This window comes from Bombina bombina, chromosome 1 (genome assembly GCF_027579735.1).
Source record: "Bombina bombina isolate aBomBom1 chromosome 1, aBomBom1.pri, whole genome shotgun sequence".
Classification (NCBI taxonomy): domain Eukaryota; kingdom Metazoa; phylum Chordata; class Amphibia; order Anura; family Bombinatoridae; genus Bombina; species Bombina bombina.
Window position 1 is genome coordinate 1,413,016,763 of NC_069499.1, and position 19,749 is coordinate 1,413,036,511.

Below are 19,749 nucleotides of genomic sequence, written 5' to 3' on the forward strand. Positions count from 1 at the left end.
ACCCTCAAGCTAGGTTCATAATTTTAATATGTAAATTAGAACATGTTAGTTACACGCTAGTATCCATTTACCTCCCTAACTCCCACCAACCTAAGTGTCTCAAACGAATCCTTCTTGCAGTTGACCGGGTGAAAATAGGCAGAGTTATATTGGCGGGAGACTTCAATATGATCTGAGACCCAACTCTCGACAGAGAATCCATTGGGCACATAAAACAGACTTCCCGGACTTCCGGTGGGCGGAGCAGCGAATGGCAGCAAGAAGAAGGAGCTCTGCATAACGACTCTGAAAATAAGCAATTATTAGCTGCCACCGGCTAACCCACGCTATTTTCCTTGCTGAGTAGGCACCCTGACATAAGCGGGCACTTGCTGCAGCCGAAACCTGATGCGTGAAGGGCCCTACACCACGCCCTTGCGCCTGAGAAGTGACTGAAACTGAAAAGGCCGTTTGACATTGTGGGGCAAATTCTGCTGCCACGTTGTATATAGTTCCACTCTTTTTCTTCTCCTGGTCACCCTTGACTTAAAAAAAAATAAAAAGAACAACCACTCTTTGTAGTGTCGTCAAATTCCCGCCATCACAATCTACACACTCTCCTTACTAGTTGGGGCACCCCTTAACCCGGCGCCATGGATACATCCTACATTAAAATTGCAAAAACGGACGCCAGACTTCTGCAGGACCTGAGTGACATAATCCTACCTAAGCTAGATAGGCTCCTTTCCTCATGCACGGAGCTATATACATTAGTCAAAATGGCGGAACAACCTCTACTGCGAGAGATATCTACCTCTGAGCAACAGGATCCTGCCACGCAGACCATACCGGATAACATCACATACTACTCATGGAAAGTTGAACACAGCCCCACAGTGACAGCTTCACTGCAACTGAGAGAAACAGAAGTGTTGTCGAGACTGGGAGCAACCTATCTTCAGCTGAGGGAACCAGAGGCGATCAAGGATCTACTCTCTGACTTTGTGGAAAGCCCATTGCCGCATTATCCTCCCAGAAGCCAGCTGCGATTGCCGGTAGCAGAAGTAACCTTAGAATCTTCTTCACCATGCATTCTAGGATGCCTAATACCAATCGTAGGAGACCTGACCCAATTTTGGTATAGTATAATGCAGGGATATTTACCTCGGCAAGGATTCATAACAACCACTGTGCAGCAACCCATTACTCATTGAATCCTGCGGGTTCTTTGTATTCTGGCACCCTCACACTACTATGAACGCACAGGAGTCGGTTAGGCTGTGAAAGGAATCCCACTTGCAGATGGCATTGAGCAGAGTGAGGGAGTTGAGTGCAGCGGACCGCATTCTGCTACTGATGCCCTTAAATATACAGTTGATTCCATACAAAAGAAAGCTGTATAATAACTATCATAACAGTGGTGAGGGACACTGCTAGTTGGGATGACAGGTTTGATCCCAATTGTTGCAACGGATGGGTGTCTGTGCTGTAATTACCTATGTTATTTTATCTTTGTTTGTGTACAGCCCGCTTGGTTTACACTCAACTGTATTTCTCGGAAGGGAAAAAACTAAAAAGTTTATTTAAACTGTTGCACAATTCTAATGCTATTTAATCTTTCTCAGTGTAAAATGCTCCCTTTATCAGGGCATATGAATAGACCGGTCCGGTCGCCAATGGCGAGTAAAAATTCTTGCGGGCAAGTAAAATTTTTAAGTTATCAGCCCGAACGGCGACCTGACATTTTAAGTGGGATATAAGAAGCAATAAAAAACAATGGCAAATTGCATTCCACATATGCGCACACACGGGAATGGAGGGAAGAAATGGGAGCTTCTTTCTGTTAAATGCTTTCAAAGACCTCCCCTTATATCCATGGTTCTTGGTCTCTTCCATGTCAGTTTCTACTTCCCACCCCTAAGGTTGTATGCGCGGGAAGACATCCTGCTAGAGCAGTGAGTATTTCTTCTCTGTGTGTATGAACGAAGTATGGGTTAAAGTGACAATATAGTTATGGTAGGCAGCTTGCTAATGTACATTATGCTGAAGTACTCCAGGGTCCTCTGCAGTACTTCAGCACAATGTACACGAGCAAGCTGCCTACCATAACAATATAGAGCAGTGCACTATTTTCCTGGACGTTATTGATGCTCCAAAAACTGACTTTACTAATTTGTAGAGAATATACCATCTCCATGCACCCAGTCAAATCTGCTAGCGCGGCACTGACAGTCGCGCTAGTAGTTGAAAGGCAGCCAGGAAGAAAGGGGGGGGGAAGTATTTTTAACATGCTCGTTATGTCACTGTCCAGCTACATGCAGTACCACTCAAAGCGCTATAGGTTGAAGGGGGGCAGAATTAAATATACTTAGTCAATCGTAACCCCACATATGATGAAGTAAAAAAAAAAAAAAGAAGCTCAGTTCTATATATTTTTTTCCCTTAGGGGAAAATAAGTCAAGACTGTACATACAGTTTTTCAAAGATAATATCCCTGTTTTTTTCTACCTGGTGATAGAAAAATATTTTCTAAAGTTAAAGCCTTTTTATTAATGTTCAAGTCCCAAATAGTAAGCAGCTTGTAAAGCATTCAAATTGGGACCTCTGTCTGCAATGCATGTGAGATTACAATAACACTATTTATATTGCCTTTTTACATAAGATATATACACATTACATGCAGATATGCACGGGCGACTAAAGTTTCTTGTGGGTTGGTAAGTTTTGTGATTTACTCGCCCGATGGGCGAGGGGAGTTTTTTGGTATTCATAGGCCCTGAACTTTATATATTACACGTAATACATACTGCAATGTAAGTCTATTTGCACCTAGATTTCTATTTCCGGTAGCAACGCTATTAGGTTCTGTTTTTGTTCCCATGCACTATGTATATAGTCTGCTGATATTAATCTGGTTGCATACGGCTCTAAAATGTTTAACAACCTTAACTTTGCTAGGATTCTCTTATGGTTTTTTCAGCCTTGACAATTGCTTGTTTCTGAGCTCATAACCCTTAGCTTGCAGGCTCACTGTCTGTTACTAGACCTTAGAAAGGCACTGCTATTATGAGGCTGATTTGTACATATCTTCATAAAAATCTGCACGAGTACTCACATATTCTCTCACTAATGTAAGCCCCCCTCTCACATTTTGTCAAATATCCCAACCAGCGTTTGGAGTTTGCTGTATATCTGCTACATGAATGCCCCTTAATGCTCACACTGACCCTGGTATTTAGTACACTACAGATCTCAGAAATAGAATCACATTTTACCACTCTCACATATTTTCTATATTCTACCTCTTTGTAAAATGAGTGGATCGTTATTCTCTGAGGGCCTCTAGTGGCTACTCTGGTATTGCAGCACACTTTCTCTAGCTCTGAGTTACGATCATCTATCAGCAATTTATTGTAAGATTCTGCTCAACCTGACACCTGTATAGAAACAGGTATGTTTTAACATTCTCTATGTATCTGCTTGATTTTTATTTTTCTACTCTGATTTGATTGTTTATTGTTTTTCCTTTTATGCCTGCATTGTTTCTTCCACATTGTATATTGGTTTCAAGGGGGATGGTGTAAGACAGATAATACCTTGGCTATCCTGCACTTTAATTTAAAAAAAAAAATATTTTTATTTTTTTTAACTTTCATATTTATTTAAACTATGCTGAGCACTTTTGCAATTCTTTCACTTTAATTTATTTCTTGGCTAAATGGCAATATTAGAGAATGCAATAGCCGTCTGTTCGCATCAGTGTTTCATAAAATAGTCAGAATGACTTTGTTAACTTCACTAAAAGCAATTAGGTGTAGTTTCTCAGCTGTGTCACCATAACCCAGATCAGCTACTTAAATTTGTGACATTCCACCTCCTCACATATAAAACTGCACTATAGTCTATTATACATTCCATGGTTTGTTCTATTATGCTGTTTTTGTTTGGTTTACACAAAACTAAAACCCCAACAATGTGGTACAGGTGAGCACATATGCTAGAACATTCTCTAACCCATATAAGCCTTTTGCAGACCTCAATACAAATATGAGCACTGTATGCTACTATATCTGATAGAATTGCGTTGTTGTATATCGTACTGCATTAGCAATTTTATATTATCTTACACTCTTAATGCTTCCTCCCACTTCCGTAGAAGCATTCTGATTTAAGCCGCAGATTTACGTAAAATAGTATTTGGCTAATAAGATGGATCCTATCATAGTTTTCTATAGCCCAGGTACATATGGAAACTGCTTGGCACCTTAATATGCTATCCCATACCTCTTGAAACTCTGTTACTAACATAGATTGGGGCACTGTGCACTATGCTATTCGTACTGGGATTCTCAGCATTTTTGTGGAGGGGACTACTTATTTCTTGTTTGTGTGATTGGACTTGTATGTCTGTTTGGTATGTGTGCCTATATTTTTTGTAATGTGTTTAGGGTTTAGATGGTTGGGGGGGGCCTCGGGGTTTAGCTGGGGATGAAAGTGTAAAATGAGAGAGCTGAACATATGTAGATAACAAGACTGTAAAATGTTGCAGGTATCCTGGATATTTGTCATGTACTGATTTCCTGAACGTCTGTTATGTCTTGAACAATGTTACCTCTAAGTAGATCGTATCCCTACTGTATCTTTGGATGTAATCTTCATGATAATGTCTGGAACTGTTGATTGATGTATCCATGTGTTGGCTCTCAATAAAAAGAAATTAAAAAAAAAAAAAAAAAAACAGACTTCCCACACTACACAACTCTCGACCAAACTCCGGCAAGTTATTGCTCAATTTAATTATTATGACATATGGAGATCATTCCACCCCAGGGGCAGAGACTACACTCACTTTTCCCACCCACACAAAACGTATACTAGACTAAACCATGTTTTCTGCTGAGCAGAAACCCTGGATCTGATTAAGAGCTCCAAAATATACCTATGTCCATGGTCGGACCATGACTTTGTCATGGCAACTCTCCATTCGACGGAGAACAACAGCACAAAGTACTCCTGGCGCCTCCCCCATCAGGTCCTGTTAGATGTCCCTTTTGAAGAAGACCTTAGAAAATATATCATTTTCTACTCTCAAACAAATGACAACAAACAGGTCCGAAATGACACACTCTGGGGAGCTGCTAAGGCCGCTTTTAGAGGTCTTATCATGAGGAGACAAGCTTATCTAAAAAAACTATCAGGCCTACCCTCTCCCGATCCCACATTGAACTACAACGCTTAGAGTGTACTAACAGGTTTACACCCTCAGACACCACTACAGACCAAATTACAGAACTCACATAAATCAGCTAGAACTAAAACGCAAGAGCAACAAAGCAGATACACTGTTAGCCAATAAACTTAAAAATAGGACAAGCACATCTAGAATCCATCACATAAAATCTGGGAACCAGGTATATCGACTGCCCTCACAGATAGGTACGTGCTTCGAAAAATTCTATTCAAGCTTATACAACTTAGAAGAGATATCTGGTCACCCGCTAACCACTACTCCAGAAATTTGTACATTCCTGGACCGTTTGAAACTTCCGTCCCTCTCAGATGAGCACAGAGAGTCCCTTAAAGCCCCCTTTTCACTCAAAGATATTAAACATGTTGTCAAACATTTGAAAGCCTTTAAAGCACTGGGCCCTGATGGATACCCGGCGATCTTCTATAAAACCTATATAAATGAATTAGCACCTCTACTCCTAAGGTTTTTCAACCAGGCCAAGGAAGAAGGAAAGTTTGCTAGAGAGTTCTTAGAAGCCACAATAATAACTATCCCTAAACCCCATAAAGACTTATCCCTCTGTTCTAGCTACAGGCCAATTTCTTTGATTAACCTAGATGTCAAAATCTACGCTAAATTGTTAGCTAATCGTATATCCGTGCTTCTCCCACACCTTATTGACAGGTGGGGTTCATACCCAACCGTGAAGGTCCGGACAATACCAGGCATTTGCTTAATATCTGTACTGAATCCGACCGATTAAATAGGCCATTCTCTGTCATCTCACTTGATGCAGAGAAAGCCTTTGACCGCGTTCGATGAAGTTACTTATGGGAGGTTCTTAGGACCTTTGGTTTCCCGGAAAAAACCCTGATAGCTATTCAAGTGTTATACTCCACCCTTACAGCGACGGTCAAGGGCCTAGGATTTCACTCACCCCCTTTTCTAATCGCTAATGGCACCAGACAGGGATGCCCCCTTTTGTCTCTGCTATTTGCTCTGGCAATTGAACCCCTTGCAGAACAAATCAGGTTAGATAAGCGGATAGATGGGATTACCCTACATGGCACAAACCACAAAATAGCGTTATTTGCCAATGATGTTACAATCTTCTCTTCGGACCCACTATCCTCATTCCCCAGATTAGAAGACGCCCTTGAGTCCTTTGGTCATATGTCCCTTTATAAATTAAAATTAGACAAAACTGAAATCTTTACATGGGGCCTTCTCCAAGAAGTGGTTGACTCTCTCAAAACCCAATATAAAGTTAACTGCGTTAATAACTTTGTCGCACACTTACGAGTTAAGATATCAAATAACATGTCACAGATGATAAAAGACAACTACCTACCCTTGCTAACTGAGTTACGTACACTGAAAGACAAATGGGATTACACTTACATATCATGGATAGGTAGAATAACAGCCCTCAAAATGTTATTCTTGCCGAAAATAACATACCTCTTCAGGTGTTTTCCAATTAGAGTACCAGGATAACTATTGCACCAATTCCAAAGTGAGTTTACAAAATATAATTGGCAACATAAATCCCCCAGAGTAGCCCATAAAATACTACAGAGCCCCCTACATCGTGGAGGAATAGCCTCCCCCTCCATCTCTCGCTATTATGAGGGGGCAATGCTAACAAATATCACATAGTGGGGAGCACTAAAATCTCCCAGCAAATGGATAGTTATAGAACAGGCCTCACTATTACACCATATATACCTACCTGACTTAATCTGGATATCCCCCCACTCTCGCCGAACCCTGAACATTACTAACCCTATAATATGTGAATGCCTCGCGATGTGGGACAGGATTAAGCATTACCCCCATATTGCCCCACACCCCTCACCGGTCACTTCTCTAACTGGCCTGCTCTTAGGCCTATCTGACTCCCACCCACAGAGATGGGCACAATTAGATGTACAAGTAGTCTGGGAAATTGTATTATTTTAGTGAATTTCAGAAAATCTTTCTAGAAGTTCAACCCAACTATAAATTCTACTTCCTTCATGCAAAACATTATATTGTAAAAGTGGCTAGGAATTTCCAGCAGATTTGGCACAAACATCCACTATTAGAAGCCATCAATTCTGGGAAATGGTCTTTATCCTCAATATATAAAATACTTAGAACAACAGATGAGGAAAGAACAGTAAAAGAATTAAGGAACAAATGGATACATTTATTGGACATCCCTGTTTTGGACAGATCTCTTCTCCAAAGCCTTAAGTAGATTCAAACACTATGTACTTCTAGATACTTAAAATTAACTCAGCTTAGATTACTCCATAGGAATTATCTAACACCAAGTAGGGTTGATAAATTTGGGGACATCTACTATAGGACTGCACAAAGTTAAAACAATATTGGTCCAGAATGAGTTATCTTCTATCTCTAATAACAAAAAGGAAGATATGTTTGACCAAGGAAGCTGCTCTCCTTCTAGTTAGCAATGACTCCTGGGAAAAGAAAGGTAAATTTGTTCAATTAGTGATCATAATCTTTATTCAATTAATTTTTGCAAACTGGATTAATAATCCAGTCAATTTCACAAGTAAAAAATCTCTTAATAAACTCAATTATAGCCGCCTATAATTATAAATTTGGAGGAAAGAGGGGAGATTCTCTTGGTAGGATCTGAAAGGATTTTATTTGTTATCAAGGTGAGGGATTTAAAACCCATATAGAACAAATGTGCAGAAAGATCCAAGAGGTGGAGAAATAGGAGATAGGAAGGAGGGCATTTATTAATTTAGTTCACATTGGATTATTATCACTTGATTTATACGGTATAAGGAAACAGAGAAAATGTAATCTTTGTTGTATTTAGGCACTATATACTCAGATAATTGCTGAAGAAATTTTAATGATTGTATTAATTGATAAAGAGATGTTTATGAATTATTTGTGATGATTACACTTAGCGCCTACTGATAAAGACCTTTGCTTTGGTAAATAGACTCCTACTGTCTATTAGAGGAATATAATGTTAATAGTGTGTAAACCAAAGCGCCACCAATAGAGGCCAGGTCTGAATGATTGGCAAAAGATTTAACCTTATTCAGGGTTGTAAAATAAATGAAGAATAGAAATAAAATTTTATAACCTTGTGCAGAGTTATAAAAACAATATAATTTTAATTACACTTCTAACAAACATGGATCCATGTGAGGTATTAAAAACAAATAGCAATTTGCATACGGAGCTTAGTTGATTATAGCTGTCAACTCCTGGGCAATTGCCCTACTTAATACCATACACACATTAAACATATATCATAAAATTCAGGTACTGGTTCCTGGTTCTAGTGAATAAAAACAGTGATGAAATAAAATCAGTATGTACGATATTTGAAGCGATCACAGAATAGATATCTTGTTTGCCAATCTACTCCGGATAGACCGCACTGGTATAGTGGCTGTTAGTTAGATCTAGCTGTTAAAGAGTGGCTGTATAAACCAATCTATAATGCTAGAAGAACTTCGTACAGTATGTAGTCCTATTGGACATTTAAGAGACAGCAATACTGCAATTGCTGTGCTGATAAAATTATCAGAGGAAGAAAATGGATGGTTGGCACTAGTTATGTGTTTAACAAAGTAAGTGTGTGATACTATACACCCCTACAATGTGATTTGGGGTGATGGGTTAATCTAGCACCTATTTATGTGTTAGCCAATGGTCATGTATAGTACTATCCGCACTTACAACGTGGGGATCCATTAACTATGTGTTTAACAAAAGTGGAAAAATGTCTCTATGGTGAAGAAAGGTGCTGTGCGATGTTGATTGTAAACAAAGGTTGCTATGTGTTGAGTGCAGCAATGTTAATAATGTAGCACATGTTCTCGCAACATATGTGGAGTGGTGGAAAATCTTACAATTGGATTTCAACAGTGCATATATCCGTGCAAGTACAAAGCAACAATATTAGCAAGACACAATAAAACAGTATAAAAATATATATAGAAAATTTTGTGGTGATCACCCAAACAATGAAAAAAGAAAATGGCCAAAAACAAAAATAAAAATAATGTTGTGTTCAGTCCGTGAAAAAAGTAAAAATATAGTTGAAAATATATGAAAGTTCCACAGTCTTATGTGCAAATATCCTTCAGAGTTTTATCCTAATACAGTCATATGTGATATAACTTTAAAAATTGTAACTTATGTTCATGAAGTTGTGCGATCCAGATAATCTGGGTCCCTCTTCTCAGGTGCCAATAGTGTCTAAACGATTCTAGATGTCCGTCCCCAAGCTATCCCTAAAGTGGGGAAAAAATGTACAATAGTGCAGATTGTTTTTTCTCTTTATATAATAGGAGTAGTACTCACCAGCCGACGCATTTCGGTCTTAACCAAGACCTTTATCAAGACTGGTATGTGCTATATAATCTAAGAACAGATTATATAGCACATACCAGTCTTGATAAAGGTCTTGGTTAAGACCGAAACGCGTCGGCTGGTGAGTACTACTCCTATTATATAAAGAGAAAAAACAATCTGCACTATTGTACATTTTTTCCCCACTTTAGGGATAGCTTGGGGACGGACATCTAGAATCGTTTAGACACTATTGGCACCTGAGAAGAGGGACCCAGATTATCTCGATCGCACAACTTCATGAACATAAATTACAATTTTTAAAGTTATATCACATATGACTGTATTAGGATAAAACTCTGAAGGATATTTGCACATAAGACTGTGGAACTTTCATATATTTTCAACTATATTTTTACTTTTTTCACGGACTGAACACAACATTATTTTTGTTTTTGGCGATTTTCTTTTTTCATTGTTTGGGTGATCACCACACAATTTTTTATATATATTTCTCTTGTTAAGTGTATCCAGTCCACGGATCATCCATTACTTATGGGATATTCTCCTTCCCAACAGGAAGTTGCAAGAGGATCACCCCAGCAGAGCTGCTATATAGCTCCTCCCCTAACTGCCATACCCAGTCATTCTCTTGCAACCCTCAACATAGATGGAGGTCGTGAGAGGAGTGTGGTGTTTTATACTTAATTCTTCAATCAAAAGTTTGTTATTTTTAAATGGCACCGGAGTGTGCTGTTTTTTCTCAGGCAGTATTTGGAAGAAGAATCTGCCTGCGTTTTCTATGATCTTAGCAGAAGTAACTAAGATCCACTGGCTGTTCTCACACATTCTGAGGAGTGGGGTAACTTCAGAAAGGGAATGGCGTGCAGGGTCTCCTGCAACTAAGGTATGTGCAGTAAAATATTTTTCTAAGGAATGGAATTGACTAAGAAAATACTGCTGATACCGAAGTAATGTAAGTAAAGCCTTAAATGCAGCGAAAGCGACTGGTATCAGGCTTATTAATGTATGTGCAGTAAAATAATTTTCGAAGGAATGGAATTTGACTAAGAAAATGCTGCTAATACTGAAGTAATGTAGTAAAGCCTTAAATGCAGTAGAAGCGACTGGTATCAGGCTTATCAATAGAGATACATACTCTTTAAAAAAAATATGTTTAAAACGTTTGCTGGCATGTTTAATCGTTTTTTGAGGTACATTGGTGATAAAACTTATTGGGGCATAATTTTTTCCACATGGCTGACTTATTTTCTGCATAGAAACAGTTAACTGAGGCTTCCCACTGTTGTAATAATAATTGGGAGGGGCCTATTTTAGCGCTTTTTTGCGCAGTTAAAATTACAAAATGAATCATCCAGATTCCCTCAGCAGTCCCATGAATACTACAGGACATCTCTAAAGGGCTAAAAAGACTTCCAAAATCATTTATAGGGAAGGTAATCCACAGCTCAGCTGTAGCAGTTTTGTTGTGTCTGTTAAAAAACGTCTATGTCATTTTTTTTTTTATCTGTTTATTGCATTAAGGGGTTAATCATCCATTTGCAAGTGGGTGCAATGCTCTGCTGACTTGTTACATACACTGTAAAAATTTTGTTAGTGTAACTGCCTTTTTTCACTGTTATTTCAAATTTTGTCAAAATTTGTTTCTCTTAAAGGCACAGTAACGTTTTTTATATTGCTTGTTAACTTGCTTTAAAGTGTTTTCCAAGCTTGCTAGTCTCATTGCTAGTCTGTACAAACATGTCTGAAACAGAGGATACTTGTTCATTATGTTTAAAAGCCATGGTGGAGCCCCATAGGAGAATGTGTACTAAATGTATTGATTTCACCTTAAACAGTAAAGATCAGTCTTTATCTATAAAAGAATTGTCACCAGAGGGGTCTGTCGAGGGGGAAGTTATGCCGACTAACTCTCCCCACGTGTCGGACCCTTCGCCTCCCGCTCAAGGGACGCACGCTAATATGGCGCCAAGTACATCAGGGACGCCCATAGCGATTACTTTGCAGGACATGGCTGCAATCATGAATAATACCCTGTCAGAGGTATTATCCAGATTGCCTGAATTGAGAGGCAAGCGCAATAGCTCTGGGGTTAGAAGAGATACAGAGCGCGTAAATGCTGTAGAGCCATGTCTGATACTGCGTCACAATATGCAGAACCTGAGGGCGGAGAGCTTCAGTCTGTGGGTGACGTCTCTGATTCGGGGAGACCTGATTCAGAGATTTCTAATTCTAAATTTAAGCTTGAGAACCTCCGTGTGTTGCTTGGGGAGGTATTAGCTGCTCTGAATGACTGTAACACAGTTGCAGTACCAGAGAAATTGTGTAGGCTGGATAAATACTATGCAGTGCCGGTGAGTACTGATGTTTTTCCAATACCTAAAAGGCTTACAGAAATTATTAGTAAGGAATGGGATAGGCCCGGTGTGTCCTTTTCCCCACCTCCTATATTTAGAAAAATGTTTCCAATAGATGCCACTACACGGGACTTATGGCAGACTGTCCTTAAGGTGGAGGGAGCAGTTTCTACTTTAGCAAAGCGTTCCACTATCCCGGTTGAGGACAGTTGTGCTTTTTCAGATCCAATGGATAAAAAATTGGAGCGTTACCTTAAGAAAATGTTTATTCAACAAGATTTTATTTTACAGCCACTTGCATGCATTGCGTCTGTCACTGCTGCGGCGGCATTCTGGTTCGAGGCCCTGGAAGAGGCCATCCATACAGCTCCGTTGACTGAAATTGTTGACAAGCTTAGAACTCTTAAGCTAGCTAACTCATTTGTTTCTGATGCCATTGTTCATTTGACTAAACTAACGGCTAAGAATTCAGGATTCGCCATCCAGGCGCGGAGGGCGCTATGGCTCAAATCCTGGTCAGCTGATGTGACCTCAAAGTCTAAATTACTCAACTTTCCTTTCAAGGGGCAGACCTTATTCGGGCCTGGTTTGAAAGAAATTATTGCTGACATTACTGGAGGTAAGGGTCATACCCTTCCGCAGGACAGGGCCAAATCAAAGGCCAAACAGTCTAATTTTCGTGCCTTTCGAAATTCCAAGGCAGGTGCAGCATCAACTTCCTCCGCTTCAAGACAAGAGGAACTTTTGCTCAATCTAAGCAGGCCTGGAAACCTAACCAGTCCGGGAACAAAGGCAAGCAGGCCAGAAAGCCTGCTGCTGCCTCTAAGACAGCATGAAGGAACGGCCCCCTATCCGGCGACGGATCTAGTAGGGGGCAGACTTTTTCTCTGCGCCCAGGCATGGGCAAGAGATGTTCAGGATCCCTGGGCGTTGGAGATCATATCTCAGGGATATCTTCTGGACTTCAAAGCTTCCCCTCCACAAGGGAGATTTCATCTTTCAAGGTTATCTGCAGATCAGATAAAGAAAGAGGCATTCCTACGCTGTGTGCAAGACCTCCTAGTAATGGGAGTGATCCATCCAGTTCCGCGGACGGAACAAGGACAGGGTTTTTATTCAAATCTGTTTATGGTTCCCAAAAAAAGAGGGAACCTTCAGACCAATTTTGGATCTAAAGATCTTAAACAAATTCCTCAGAGCTCCAGCTTTCAAAATGGAAACTATTCGGACCATCCTACCCATGATCCAAGAGGGTCAGTACATGACCACAGTTGACTTAAAGGATGCCTACCTTCACATACCGATTCACAAAGATCATCATCGGTTCCTAAGGTTTGCCTTTCTAGACAGGCATTACCAATTTGTAGCTCTTCCCTTCGGGTTGGCTATAGCCCCGAGAATCTTTACGAAGGTTCTGGGCTCACTTCTGGCGGTTCTAAGACCGCGAGGCATAGCGGTGACTCCGTATCTAGATGACATCCTGATTCAGGCGTCAAAGCCTTCAAATTGCCAAGTCTCATTCAGAGATAGTTCTGACATTTCTGAGATCGCACGGGTGGAAAGTGAACGAGGAAAAGAGTTCTCTATCCCCACTCACAAGAGTCTCCTTCTTAGGGGCTCTTATAGATTCTGTAGAGATGACAATTTACCTGACGGTGTCCAGGTTATCAAGGCTTCTAAATGCTTGCCGTATTCTTCATTCCATTCCGCGCCCTTTTGTGGCTCAGTGTATGGAGGTGATCGGCTTAATGGTAGTGGCAATGGACATAGTGCCATTTGCGCGCCTACATCTCAGACCGCTGCAATTATGCATGCTAAGTCAGTGGAATGGGGATTACACAGATTTGTCCCCTCTGCTAAATCTGGATCTAGAGACCAGAGATTCTCTTCTCTGGTGGTTGTCTCGGGTCCACCTGTCCAAGGGTATGACCTTTCGCAGGTCAGATTGGAAGATGCCAGCCTTCTAGGTTGGGGTGCAGTCTGGAACTTCCTGAAGGCACAGGGATCGTGGACTCAGGAGGAGAAACTCCTTCCGATAAATATTCTGGAGTTAAGAGCAATATTCAATGCTCTTCTGGCTTGGCCTCAGTTAGCAACACTGAGGTTCATCAGATTTCAGTCGGACAATATCACGACTGTGGCTTACATCAACCATCAAGGGGGAACCAGGAGTTCCCTAGTGATGATAGAAGTCTCAAAAATAATTCGCTGGGCAGAGACTCACTCTTGCCACCTGTCAGCAATCCATATCCCAGGCGTGGAGAACTGGGAGGCGGATTTTCTAAGTCGTCAGACTTTTCACCCGGGGGAGTGGGAACTCCATCCGGAGGTGTTTGCTCAGTTGATTCATTGTTGGGGCAAACCAGAGTTGGATCTCATGGCGTCTCGCCAGAACGCCAAGCTTCCTTGTTACGGATCCAGGTCCAGGAACCCAGAAGCGACGCTGATAGATGCTCTAGCAGCGCCTTGGTTCTTCAACCTGGCTTATGTGTTTCCACCATTTCCTCTGCTCCCTCGACTGATTGACAAAATCAAACAGGAGAGAGCATCAGTGATTCTAATAGCGCCTGCGTGGCCACGCAGGACCTGGTATGCAGACCTAGTGGACATGTCATCCTTTCCACCATGGACTCTGCCTCTAAGACAGGACCTTATAATACAAGGTCCTTTCAATCATCCAAATCTAAGAGACTGACTGCATGGAGATTGAACGCTTGATTCTATCAAAGCGTGGCTTCTCCGAGTCAGTCACTGATACCTTAATACAGGCACGAAAGCCTGTTACCAGGAAAATCCATCACAAGATATGGCGTACATATCTTTACTGGTGTGAATCCAAGAATTACTCATGGAGTAAGGTTAGGATTCCTAGGATATTATCCTTTCTCCAAGAGGGTTGGACAAAGGATTATCAGCTAGTTCCTTAAAGGGACAGATTTCTGCTCTGTCTATTCTTTTGCACAAGCGTCTGGCAGAAGTTCCAGACATCCAGGCATTTTGTCAGGCTTTGGTTAGAATTAAGCCTGTGTTTAAACTTGGTTCTTAAAGTTCTTCAAGGAGTTCCGTTTGAACCCCTTCATTCCATTGATATTAAGCTTTTATCTTGGAAAGTTCTGTTTTGATGGTTATTTCCTCAGCTCGGAGAGTCTCTGAGCTATCTGCCTTACAATGTGATTCTCCTTATCTGATTTTTCATGCTGGTTTTTACCTAAGGCAAGAATATCAATCAAGAGATTGTTGTTCCATCATTGTGTCCTAATCCTTCTTCAAAGAAGGAACGTCTTTTACATAATCTGGACGTAGTCCGTGCCTTGAAGTTTTACTTACAGGCTACTAAAGATTTTCGTCAAACATCTTTCCTGTTTGTCATTTATTCTGGACAGAAGAGAGGTCAAAAAGCTTCGGCAACCTCTTTTTCCTTTTGGCTTCGGAGTTTTATACGCCTAGCCTGTGAGACTGCTGGACAGCAGCCCCCTGAGGGAATTACAGCTCATTCTACTAGAGCTGTGGCTTCCTCCTGGGCCTTTAAAAATGAGGCCTCTGTTGAACAGATTTGCAGGGCCATGACTTGGTCTTCGCTTCACACTTTTTCAAAATTTTACAAATTTGATACTTTTGTTTCTTCGGAGGCTGTTTTTGGGAGAAAGGTTCTTCAGGCAGTAGTTCCTTCCGCTTAATCCCTGCCTTGTCCCTCCCATCATCCGTGTACTTTAGCTTTGGTATTGGTATCCCATAAGTAATGGATGATCCGTGGACTGGATACACTTAACAAGAGAAAACATAATTTATGCTTACCTGATAAATTTATTTCTCTTGTAGTGTATCCAGTCCACGGCCCGCCCTGTCATTTTAAGGCAGGTCTAAAATTTTATTAAACTACAGTCACCACTGCACCCTATGGTTTCTCCTTTCTCTGTTTGTTTCGGTCGAATGACTGGATATGGCAGTTAGGGGAGGAGCTATATAGCAGCTCTGCTGGGGTGATCCTCTTGCAACTTCCTGTTGGGAAGGAGAATATCTCATAAGTAATGGATGATCCGTGGACTGGATACACTACAAGAGAAATAAATTTATCAGGTAAGCATAAATTATGTTTTTTATACTGTTTTATTGTGTCTTGCTAATATTGTTGCTTTGTACTTGCACGGATATATGCACTGTTGAAATCCAATTGTAAGATTTTCCACCACTCCACATATGTTGCGAGAATATGTGCTACATTATTAACATTGCTGCACTCAACACATAGCAACCTTTGTTTACAATCAACATCGCACAGCACCTTTCTTCACCATAGAGACATTTCTCCACTTTTGTTAAACACATAGTTAGTGGATCACCACGTTGTAAGTGCGGATAGTACTATACATGACCATTGGCTAACACATAAATAGGTGCTAGATTAACCCATCACCCCAAATCACATTGTAGGGGTGTATAGTATCACACACTTACTTTGTTAAACACATAACTAGTGCCAACCATCCATTTTCTTCCTCTGATAATTTTATCAGCACAGCAATTGCAGCATTGCTGTCTCTTAAATGTCCAATAGGACTACATACTGTATGAAGTTCTTCTAGCATTATAGATTGGTTTATACAGCCACTCTTTAACAGCTAGATCTAACTAACAGCCACTATACCAGTGCGGTCTATCCGGAGTGGATTGGCAAACAAGATATCTATTCTGTGATCGCTTCAAATATCGTACATACTGATTTTATTTCATCACTGTTTTTATTCACTAGAACCAGGAACCAGTACCTGCATTTTATGATATATGTTTAATGTTTGTATGGTATTAAGTAGGGCAATTGCCCAGGAGTTGACAGCTATAATCAACTAAGCTCCGTATGCAAATTGCTATTTGTTTTTAATACCTCACATGGATCCATGTTTGTTAGAAGTGTAATTAAAATTATATTGTTTTTATAACTCTGCACAAAATATTTATTTCTATTCTTCATTTATTTTACAACCCTGAATAAGGTTAAATCTTTTGCCAATCATTCAGACCTGGCCTCTATTGGTGGCGCTTTGGTTTATGAATTATTTGTAATATGATAAATTGTTAATAAAGAAACCTAAAAGATAAAAAAAAGCATGTTTAGGAGATTAGGTCACAAAGAAGGAACAACAATCTCTCTACTAATGTTGTCTGTAGAACCAACCTAGGCAAAAAATAAAATGATGCCCGTAAAACAGCCTTATCCTGATGAACAAAACAGATAAGGAAGCTCACACGAAAGAGCAGACAATTCAGAAACTCTTCTAGCAGAAGATATAGCCAAAAGAAACAACACTTTCCAAGAAAGTAGTTTAATGTCTAATTTATTCCATAGGTTCAAAAGGAGGAGCCTGCAAAAACCTTAACACTAGTTTAAGATTCCATGGAGGAGAGATAGGCTTGATAATAGGTTTAATACGAACCAAAGCCTATGAACATTGGGAAGATTAGCAATCTTTCTGTGGAACAAAACTGAAAGAGCTGAAACCCTTTCAGAGAACTGACAGATAGACCATTATCTAGACCATTCTGCAAAAACTGCAGAATCCTAAGAATCCTGTAATAATGGTAAAAAGAAACAAGATATATACACCAAGAAATAAAGGCCATCCAGACCTTGTGATAGATTTTCCTAGTAACAGGTTTTACGAGCCTGAATTAGAGTTTCAATTACAGAAACAGAGAAACCCCTATACCTCAGAAATAAGCGTTCAAATTTCATGCCATCAAGTTTAAAGACTTGAGATTCAGATGGAAAAAAGGACCTTGGGACAGAAGGTCTGACTGCAGAGGAAGAGGCCAAGGCTGAAATGACCAAGGAACTACTAGAGCATCCACTAACTCTGCTTGAAGATCCTCGCAAAGTACCTGGGAAGTTTGTTGTTCAAATGAGAGGCCATCAGATCTATTTCTGGGAGACCCCAAAGATCCACAATCTGATTGAACACATCCTGGTAAAGAGACCACTCCCCTGGATGTAAAGACTGATGACTGAGAAAGTCTGCCTCCCAATTGTTCACTCCTGGGATGTGAATTGCAGAAACTAGACAAGAATTGGCTTCTGCCCAGGAGAGAATCTGAGACACCTCCATCATTGCCAGGGAACTGCAAGTTCCCCCTAATGGTTGATATAAGCTACTGCTGACATTGACTGTCTGAAAACGGAGATGAGACTCCCTTTTCAACAGAGGTCAAACTTGAATGGCCCCGAAAATTGCACGGGGTTCTAGAACATTGATTAGTAGCCCAAACCCCTTCCCCTTATGCTGCTGAGTATAATCCCTGCACTATTGACGCAGCATGCAAAGCTGAAGAGGCTTATGAAATCTAGCAAATGGAATTGCATCTGAGGCCGCAATCATGAGACCTAGTACTCCCATACACAGAGTCATTGAAGGAAATCAGAGAGACTGAAGGTTTAGACAAGCTGACACTAATCTTAAATGTATCTGCTCTGTTAGAGAAAGACTCATGGATACTGAATGTATTTGGAAACCCAAAAAATTTACCTTTGTCTGAGGAACCAAAAAACTCTTAGGAAAATGAATCCTCCAAACATGCTTTTGAAGAAACAACAAGAGTTGGTTGGTGTGAAAGGAGAAGACAGAGCTTGAACCAAGATATTTTCCAGCTAAGGAAAGAGTGCAATACCCTGAGTTCTGATCACAGACAAAAGGGCACCCAGAACCTTTGTAAATATTCTTGGAGCTGTAGCCAGACCAAATGGTAAAGCAACAAACGCTTGTCCAAAAAAGCAAACCTCAGAAACTGGTAATGTTCTCTGTGAATTGGAACATGAAGATATGCAATCCTTTAAATGTATTGTGGACATAAACTGACCTAGCTGAACAAAAGGCAGAATAGTCCTTATAGTTTCCATTCTGAAAGAATGAATCCTTACAAATTTGTTCAGAGCATTTAAATGCAGAACTGGTCTGAAAGTAAGTCTCTTCCTTCTTTGGAACTACAAATTTTTTTTTAAACAAAACCCTTCCCCTGTTCCAGCAAAGGTACTGGAACAATCAATCCCATATCATCCAGATCTGAGACAGATTGAAGAAAAGTTTAAGCTTTTACAGGATTCATTGGAACACTGGGCACTCCTGAAAGAGGCTTAATCTGCCCCCTTCCAGAACCTCTGGATCGGGGGGCCGCACCTTCACACAGTTTTGGAAGTAGGGATAGATTTCTAACCCTGCTTTGACTTGTTCCAGTTAGCATTAGGTCTCCAGACTGAACCAGAGAAACCTTGTTTTTGAGCAGTTGAGTCAGTTTTCTGTTCCTTACTCTGAGAAAAGGAATGAAAACGATTAGAAGCTTTGGATTTTCCTTTAGACTTTCTGTCTTGAGGAAGAAAAGCTCATTTACCTCCAGTAATAGTTGCAATAATAGAATCTAAATCAGAACTAAATAACCTAACTTCTTTCCCTGAAAGGAAAGAGACAACCTAGACATACCATATCAACAGACCAGGATTTAAGCCACAAGGCCCTCCTGGCAAGAATTGCTAATAACATGCTTTTGAAATAAATCTTCATGTCAAACACAGCATTACAAATAAAAAAAATAGCACTCTGAAGCAAACCCAATAGATTTGCATGAACCAGGTAATCAGAAAACTGCTCTGAAAGACTAGACAATCACTAAGTAGAAGCAGCAGCTACATCGCAATAGAAATAGCTGGTCTGGGAAAATGACCACCATGTTAAAAAGCCCTTCTATGAAAAGGTTCTAGTTTTCTGTCTAAAGGATCCTTAAAAGCAGTACTGTCAGAGACAGCATCAGGCACAGGAAAAAACTCACAGAGATTAACAACAGTCC